Source organism: Etheostoma spectabile, chromosome 6, assembly GCF_008692095.1.
Source record: "Etheostoma spectabile isolate EspeVRDwgs_2016 chromosome 6, UIUC_Espe_1.0, whole genome shotgun sequence".
NCBI classification, from domain to species: Eukaryota; Metazoa; Chordata; class Actinopteri; order Perciformes; family Percidae; genus Etheostoma; species Etheostoma spectabile.
Window position 1 is genome coordinate 17,395,448 of NC_045738.1, and position 9,911 is coordinate 17,405,358.

The following is a 9,911-nucleotide window of genomic DNA, read 5'->3' on the forward strand; positions in this document are numbered from 1 at the left end:
GGCTTCGCGCCTGAGTGAATTTTTTATGTGGCATCCGGTCGGACTGGGGACAAAATGTCAACCAGCGTCTGGGATGGCCCATCAAACTCTAGTGCTCCTGGGAAGGAGAGGGGAGGAACCACAAGACAAGAATTATTTTTGCTGTCTTGTTATTCAAACACAAACAAAATGTATTGATGCATATTGATGCAGGCTCCCTCTCCCTTTTCTGTTTATTTCCTGCAAACAAAACTGCATGTGCACATGCACGCTCATGCACATGCACAGACACAGTGGCATGCAAACACTAGGTCACAGCCAGTCAAATGAGTCGAGTTGTCTCTGAGTCCGTCTCCACGGTAAACAGTTTTTACAACAAGAGCCCCCTTGTTAAGACCTGTTGGTATTCTCCAGATGGCAATAAAAATGCATGAGGTCTGCTGGAACCGTGGAGAAAAGCTCAGCCACTTAAGTAGGAAAAACAAAACCTCAGAGAAAAAAAAGCAGGTAGAGTGTGTCGCCAAGCTGATACTCCAAGGACTGAGAGGAGAGCTTCAGATGAGTGCAGCTTCACTACGGCTGCTGGTGTGCACTTCCGAGAACTGAGGATGTGCATCTCGTTATCTATCTTATCAACTTAAGATAAGTCATCTTGTTATGCCACACAAGCTGGCATTTGACTGTCAAGAGTAATGCTCTTTGGATATGTGAATAGCATTTCAAAGAAGCCAAAGTGAGAATGATGAACAGTGTGCAGCAGTGTTACAATCTTTGGAAATAAATGAATGAAATTTGCTTCTAAACAAGTTAGTCCCTGTCTGAAGAAAGTAACAGCCTTAATTGAACCAAAATGAGTGACAGAAAAAATTCTGGCAACAAAAAAACTGACTAAGTTTTTGCTGGACAAAACTCCTAAAACATCTATAGTACAAACTGGATTCAGATATGGATAATCAACAATGCCTTAATTATGTTTCTTCACATATTTAATGGTATTGAAAGCTCATTAGTGAGTTGTGAAATGCAAAACTTACCTTCCTGAAGGTTATAGTTTTCTTTTTGTTGAAACTGTTTTAGAGAGGTGTTAATTCAACTTCATGATCATTTTGGAGGATGTAGTTTGTGTGTACATTCAAAGCAGCGGTATGGGACCTCTATATGAAAGGTGGTATACTACTACTACTACTGTATATCACATTCTGGCCATTGCATATCTAACTTTTTGTTGTTTTTGTTAAGCTACAGCACAACGTCCCAACTCCTTCTTATCCACGCGATTCTGCCCGTGAAACAACAAACAGGAGTAAGAAAGGGAACGACAATGGAGTACCTGACAGCTGCCTGGATGGCCACATTATCTCAGGGCCTTAATATGGGCTGAGGAGTGCAGCTGAAGAGGAGGGATATGGAACTTTTCATAGCCATAATTAAAACAGCAAGATAGATTCAGTAATTGAATGAAAAATCAGGATCTGAGCAACATCTGTGCCAACCACATAAATCATTTCAACGAGAGGCTTGAAAGGCCATAAAACCTGTGTGACTAGGAGTCAGAGAGCCTGTCAAATGCATCTCAGGGCAGCACGGATGACAAGATAACAGTCATTGGACCTGCCACTTTAATTCACTTTTTTTAAATAAACTGGTAACATAAACAAATGCTGAGCACATGAACAGAATGTCACTATAGAGGGCCTCGAGACATGAATGACATCCCACAATTGAAACTATTACCCGAATGTTGTTTTTGTTTCATTTTTTAATCTTTGAACGCTGTTGTACTTTTTCAAACACATGGTAAAGAGCAGGACCCCACATGTAGTGGAGCGCAAAGGGAACAAGACGTGTGATCAACCATGAGACTTCCTGTCCAATGACTGGCAGGTGGCTGAAAATTCACAGTATAAACAGGGTCCCGTGCGCTGCTTTTGCCAAGACCACATCACATATAAATGAAAAAGTCGCTACGTTGTCTGCATTATTTCCTGATATGCAGGTGCAACAAAACAACAATGATCACAACATAAACCACAAACTGCCAAATGTGAGTGAAGAATACTAGCACTTATTTTGGAAACAATTCAAACCCGTCATCCCATCCCTTTTATACCATTATGGGACAGGGGTGTGAATCGTTAGCTTTAAATCACCATGACTCCAAATGCAATGCGGCAATCAATATGTTGATTTGATTCAGGCGCTATAACTCAAATGTTACTACCGTTAAATAAACTGGTGTAAATAAAATGGTGTTCTACCTTTAACTTTATAGATAAACTATTTTCATAATAAAAGCAATTTGACTATGACAACCTCATGAATGGCCACATATCAACTGTGGTGGAAAGTAACTAAGAAAACTTAATTTACTTAAGAGCTGTACCTTTAGTACAATTCATTTGAATATTTCTATTCACTGCCACTTTAATACTGCTACTCCATTGAAATTCCAGGCAAATATTGTACTTTTTATTCCTCGACATTTAGGCCTATATGATAACTTTAGTTACTGGCTATGTTGCAGAGTCAAATTTATAGGCCCCCGGATAGCTCAGTTGGTAAAGCGGGCTCCCATATGTAGAGCTTTAATCCTCGATGAGGCAGGCCAGGGTTCGAGTCTGACCTGAGGCCCTTTGCTACATGTCACTCCCACTCACTCACCCCTTTCATTTCTTCAGCTGACCTGTCAATAAAGGCCTAAAAACGCCCAAAAAATATCTTTAAAATACAAAATATACACTGTATGTTAATCTCAACAAATAAATGATGATGTATTTTTATAGGTTAAGATTGTATTAATTTCAGGGGGGGAATTCACATGCTACCAAAAAGTAAATAAAGTAATTATTTTACAATTCCTTTCTTTTTCAGCTTCAACATTAAATTGGTGTAGACATTGATGCGTTAATAATTCAAATCCTATTATATAACATATTATGCATTATTCTGAAATTGGCCATTCTGCACAATGCACACTTTTACTTAAAGTATATTGCTATGCTAATACATATGTATGACTAAGACTCGTACAGAGTATTTCCACATTGTGGTGGTATTGCTAAAACTGTGTGTAGTCAAACTACCTTTAAAACATTGAAAGAGTGACTAGCTCTTGTAGTGAGACTCTAAGTTACACAGAAAGCTATAAATACCATATTTAAAATATGTTGAATAATATTTCCTGGAATAGCGTTGGACTCACATGTTATTCTCATCTGCAGTCAAGACTGAAGTGACAGTACTAGTAGCACTAACAGTAACAGCAGTACTGTACTAGTTTTAGTACTTGTAATGGTACAGTTATTGGTCACAATAGCATAGTAGTAGTAAGACTAACATTTGCATTTAGCATGGTATTACGTCATACTAGGCGGTAATCTCATTTTTTTTGCCCACCCCATTTATAACAGTTATAAGTAACGTTATACTAAATATTAAAAGCACGCCGTTCAACAGCACCACCGATTATGTTGCAGCCTCCAATATGATCATATAGCTAAATAAACCAACACCAAACAGTTTCAGCAAAAAGAACATTAAGATTAGTTAATGTAGGAGTTATTGCAGGGTATCAACTTTAACGTTAAACACAAACCTTAGACATTGACACACTCGCACAAGAAGACACTGCATAGTCATTGATGGATAAAACTGTTCAGGTAACATAGCTACCTCTCTGTCCAGCTCATCCACCAGGTACTAGCTAGCTAGCTAGCTCCCCAATCAGCAGCCTCACCTCCTTTTCAAATCTTCAGACGTTTTTGAAACGGACTTGGCCCTGAAGAAGTGGTAGCTCAAAAATATATGTTTGTTGGTCCATACATTTGTAAGGGTGTTAATACACGTTGCAGAAGACGTTAAGAATGTATCCCGCGACGTGTCTCAAGTTAGCTAGCTAGCTAACGTAAAGTTAGCTAGTTAATGTTAGCTGTGTGCTGGCTTGGATTCACAGCTGGAACTGATGTGTTCCTCAACAGGTACTTGGATACATTAATAAACTGTTAAGGTGTAATTTTACAACCTACAGTATACACGCTGCAAACGTGTTTCCCGGTTTTACTTTGTCACGACAAAAATACCGCAATATCTTACATTTCAGATTTGGGGGAATATCGTTGCCATAGCGCATTTCCCCGTCCACCATGTTTGTTTGAAAAATGAACTTCCGGTATGGTGAAAACCAGAAAAAAAAACTGCATTTAAAAATTATATATATTACTATTTAATTTATGAAAAAATAAATACAAGCCAAAAGTCAGTGACAATTTATCAGCAGCTTAGAAAAATGTCACATTTTTGATTCAATGCATTTCATAGCTTAGTCTACTAATAATTGCTGGAGACCAGTGAAACAAACCAATTCATGTAGCTATTACAGATCAACTTGGGCTCAATATACGTCTTAAATATTAAAATACGTATTAGGCCTATTATACTTGTTGTAGGTAGGTTGCCTCCACTTACTCAGATCTAAAACATCAAGATGGTGACCAACACAAGTCCAATCAGAGTTTTTGAGGAAAACAAAACACTTCGAAATATGCACAAAAATTATAGGCCTACATATGCATCTTTGTTCATGTAGTCTTTATTATGAGCGTGATTGGCTAATTGAACTGAAGACTTTTCAAACTATTGTGGATGTATTTTGAAGGAGTTTCTGTGTGTAATAATACAACTAAAAGATATGTCACTGGCATAAACAATAAACAACGTCCACTGAAAAGTTACAGTTGCCTGTTGTGGGTGTGTGGAGATTGGCCTAGGCTGACGTTTGAGTCAAGGTCCAATCCAACCCTGTTTGTGCATTTCTCCAGATTTTTCAAGGACATTTGTTGTTGGTGGATATCTCATTTTCCATCTGAGATTTGTGACTGACTCAGAATTAAATCGAGGATTCAGCTGCCCACAATAATCTAATTTTCTGGAATTTCCTACATATCCTTATTTTAATTTTGCTTTTCCACCTGGCCACATATACAGTTTTCCTAAACCCCACATTCCTAAAGTTTCCTAAACAGTAAATGGATGATCTAAAGTGGGAGAAAACCTACTTAGCCTGGTGTTGCAGCAGTGGGGGGCTTCAAATGCAGTTCCTTGACGTTTTAGAGATGATTTCACCTGAGACAAAGTGCAACCTTCATTAATAAAAGATTCCTCACTGCCCAGAGCAATGTAAGACTCATTTAAAGTCCTCCTTCAACTCTACGGGGATTCTCTTCTCCCAGGGAGATATGGTGACTTAGCAGGGAAACTGGGATTTAGATTATCATATTAAGGGATTTACTGCAAAATTAAATAGAGTGAAAAATGGGTTTTAAACAACCTGGCATCTACTTTGACCAAATATTTTATTGTCATTCTGATTTAAGCTGCAGGAGTTTTTTTGTCTCAAACTTTGCTCAGAGTTATATAGATTTTTCCCATTCTGCAGATATAATGCAGCTCTTTGTGATCAAGACTTCAGTCACACACACTAATACACTTGAAAGGCATGTTCGCTGGGTAGACATGATCCCTCCTCTAATTATTCAATAATCTAATGACACAATTGGTCATGGTGAGCAACACCATGCGCTGACACCAGATGGTGGCTTTTGCAATGACCCCCCCCCCCACACACACACACACACATACACACACACACACACCCTCTGTGCATCCTCATTTCAGTTTTGAGTCAGAGGCCTCGTCTGTGCTCTCTAACTTGCCAAAGACGATTTGAGGAATTCATCCCTGAGATTCTGTGAACATTTTGGAATCAGAAATCACCACCTTACTGTTTAATGCCTACAGAATTGCACTGTGCAAACGGTCTTATTTTGTCCACTGAGATCGTCTTCTAGAGAGTAATCTGCTTTAGCTTTTGCGCCATCAATCATGTTGAAGCAGCAGGTGCACTTCATGTCGACTCTCATTTTGGAGCGAAATTCGTCATCTGTAGATGTGAGGGCTGGTTTTGGCTGTTTTTGTTAAGCCTTACAACATTCTAGCTGCAGTTTCAGGGACTGAGTGATGTGATGGCCTTGATCTGAGGCAGCCTCCTTAGGGCTGCTCCAGGGCAGAGGGACAAAGTGTCAGGAAAGGTTTGTGCAAGATGCTGTGAATGTAGGAATTTGTGAGTGTGAGCGTGTGTACGTGTGTGCATGCATGTGTGTGAGGGTAAAGGTAGATCAATAACGTGCTGCATTGCTTTAACTTGCTAATATCACTCTCTCTTCATTCTCTATAGTTAGCCATCTGTTAAACACGCGTTTGGCACCTTTGAATGTTAGTGCCGTAGCCTAGTGACTGTACACAAAAATATGTATGATAAATATTTTTTGCAGTTAGGATAATTAGGCATACCAAAACTATGCAAAGCTACAAGGGTAAGTGGAAAAAAAAATCTTTTAGTGATTTGAGTGAACTTAAAATAAAGAGAGAAAGCATAAAACATTTGATAAAATGTCTTGACAAATACAAAACCTGGTTCGATGTTTTGTTATTCACTATTGCCTTGCTATTGCCTTGTTATTCACTATACTTTGCATTCTTCGGCTGTCCTTGGGTATACTGTACATTTCACTACAAACTTCTTAATACACCGCTTTGCCATCAAAGGACCTAAACGCAGATAAAAACTGAAATAATGTCATCGCTACAGACCAAACAGGATTTGTAAAGAACAGATATTCCTTTCACAATGTCAGATGACTTTTTGATATTCTGTATTCACTCACAACCTCTCGCAACCCTGAACTGGTCATCTCAATGGATGGCGCAAACACGGCTACCCACTCTCTCCATTACTGTTTGCAATTGCCATTGAACCACTAGCGGTGGCCCTCAGGTCCAGTCAGATGCAAGGCATCTCAAGAGGTGGCATAGAACATAAGATGCCCAGACAAATCTGTCCCCCTTGTACTAACTGTGTTGAAGGACTTTGGGCTTATCTCAAGTTATAAATTAAATCTGCATAAAAGCAAACTTATGCCAGTTAATGTGGCGGCCACAGCCTATCCCCTCTCAAAACTACCATTCCGAACGTCCCTGGAGCACTTTAAATATCTGGGTATCTGTGTGACAAAAACCTATTCAGAACTATTCAAATGTAACTTCTCCCCTCTTTTAGCCAGGCTATCCCAAGACATCCACCGGTGGTCACTCTTGCCTCTGTCTCTCGCTGACTGATTAAATGGTATTAAAATGAATGTACTGCATGCCCAAGTTCCTGTATCTTTTCCAGTGCATACCTATTTTCCTCCCTAAACCCTTTTTCCACTCTCTTGATAGCTTAATCTCACAATTTATTTTGAAAAAAAAAACCTAGAATCAAAAACGAAATTCTGCCAAAAACCTATACAGTGTGGCAGCCTAGCTCTACCCAACTTTCTGCTCTAGCCTACTATTGGGCTGCAAACATTAGAACAATACTACACTGGTGCTACACCAACAGCCAATGTCCACCATGGCTGCAGGTTTAGGAAGCCTCATGTAGTCCCTCCTCTCTGATGTCCCTGTTGTCCTTAGTGAAAAACTGCTTTAGAATCTGGAACCAGTTCAAGTAGCACTTTGGGCTACGGGTAACACCTGTCTCAGCCCCCGTACATTCTAACCCTCTGTTCACTCCTTCAGTTATTGACCAAGCTTTTTTGGTCTGGAATGACCTAAGGATTGTGTCAATAAAACAGCTTTACATCAGTGGCATATCTGCCTCCTTTGACTAACTAACTCAGGTTTTCAACCTGTTCGCAAACATTTTCCTGGCTTCCACTCCCTCCCTTCCCCTACTCTTATACCAAACTTGGTGTTAACCCAAGTCTCAAAGGTTCAATTTCAATACTGTACAATATCTTCTCAAAAGTCAGACAGCAACCTCTGATGCTTTACACGATGCATGGTCTGTAGAGCTTGGTGAGGACATAAGTCCTGATGCCTGGGAATACGCCCTGAGTTGAGTCCACTCGTCGTCCGTCTGTGCTCACCATGGAGTGTTGCAGTGCAAAGTGGTTCAAAGAGGTCACTGGTCTAAAAGTAGGCTTGCCCGTATCTACCCTGACATCGATCCAAACTGTGACAAATGTCACCAAGGCCCAGTCAATCTCAGTCACATGTTCTGGTCTTGCCCCGCCCTTGCTCCTTTCTGGTTATGTGTTTTTGACTCCCTCTCAGCCATCACATCTGCCGACATTCCCCATTACTCACCCTGTTGGTGTCCTACCCATTGGCCTCTCACTGCTGCCCTATTTTGCTGAGCTCGTTGCCTTTCTCACACTGCGAGCAAGACGTGCCATTCTCTTGGGGTGGAAAAGCTCTTGCCCCCCCCCCCCCCCCCCCCCGCTCTCAATGGATAAAGGATGCGCTTCATTTTATGAGATTAGAGAAAATCAAATAGGCTCTTCGCTTCTCAGAATGGAAATTCCATAAAATTTGGCAACCCTTCCTAGATCATGTTAGGTCTCTCCTTATAGACATTGACCCTGATGTCTAGCCTCCTGCCCCCCATAAGCAGTAGCTGGTAGCACAGTAGGCCTAGCTGGTTTTTTTTTTGTTGTTGGTGGTTTTATATTCTCTCCTGATTTTATTTTACTTTATTTATTTGAAATTTGTTTGTCTCTGTGAGCATTTGAGCATTCATGGCCTGTGTGTTAGTATGTATATGTGAAGGCATGCATGGCCTATATTAGACTTCCACTACCACGATTACCTGTATCAAAACCCATTTTACCCTATTTCATTTCAATGATATCTCTTTGTAGGAGAGGGTGGGGGGGTGGGAATTGGGGGTAAATCGTCTCTTTGTTAGTACCTTGTGTCACAGATTGACTCTTTGTATTAGTTTCAAACCATGGATGAGGTTTATCGTGTATCTGTTATGCTCAAAATCCCTCAAATAAATCATACAAAAAAACCTGAAGCATGCAAGCACTAAGACATGCTTGATCATCAGCATTAATTGGAAAGTGAGGGAGGATAGGAAACTTTGTTGCCATAAAAATCAAAATAAATAATTGCTAGGTGAAACTCCGGGAGAACGCATTCTCTATCTGGTTGATCATAAATCCTGAAATAATGACATGCTTACCCATAAATGACTAAACAAGGGGCCATTAAGGCATGCATGACTTCTCCTGATGTCTGTGCAGCAGATGTTAATAATTTTTCCATAATGGAGAAGGAGAGAGGGAACGAGGAGGCTGCTGTGTTTTATCATATCAAAGGAAAATGTCAAATAAGGGTCAGCAATGTAAACACATGTGAAAGGGAACCTGATCGTATAAAGAGAAGAGAAAATAGGATTGTTTGAACCCACACATTAAATCCATGTGGCGTTAAAGAAGCTACATTAAACCACAGAAGCGCATTACATGGAAAACGTGAGACTTTTTATGCACTATTTCAGGATTGATTCTTTAAATAAAAAAAATGAAATCCTTGTGTTGACAGTTAGACGTGAAGGAAGGTGACTTAACAGCTCAAAGCAGACGTAGATGTTATCGTTCCCCCTCAGTGTATCGGCACATCTCCTTGTTCTCTTCGGGTTTTCTGGCTTCTCCTTGTTGTTTTCAGATCTTAATGGGAGATACGTTTAGCTGATCAGCCCCAAATGTGAGCTCCTTATCGCAGACACATTGGTTCCGCCAGCAGTGAGATGCGAGATTATCAGTCTATTAGATTCATAATGGCATATGGCACCGATCACATTAACGCTGATCTCGATTCACCCTACCTAAAACGTATTATTTCTTAAGGCTTCTCTGTGATCTTATCATCCAGACTGTCAGATTACAGCCTATCTGCTCACAGAAATATGTCTCCTCTTTTGTGATCAGACACTATGTTTTCCATTGTCTTAATTAAGCAGTTTGTCACTTTTTTTGTCTGTTGTCTAAGTGTCTCATTTGAAATTGACACAAAAAAGTAATATCACTTTTGAAATTCAGTGTTTT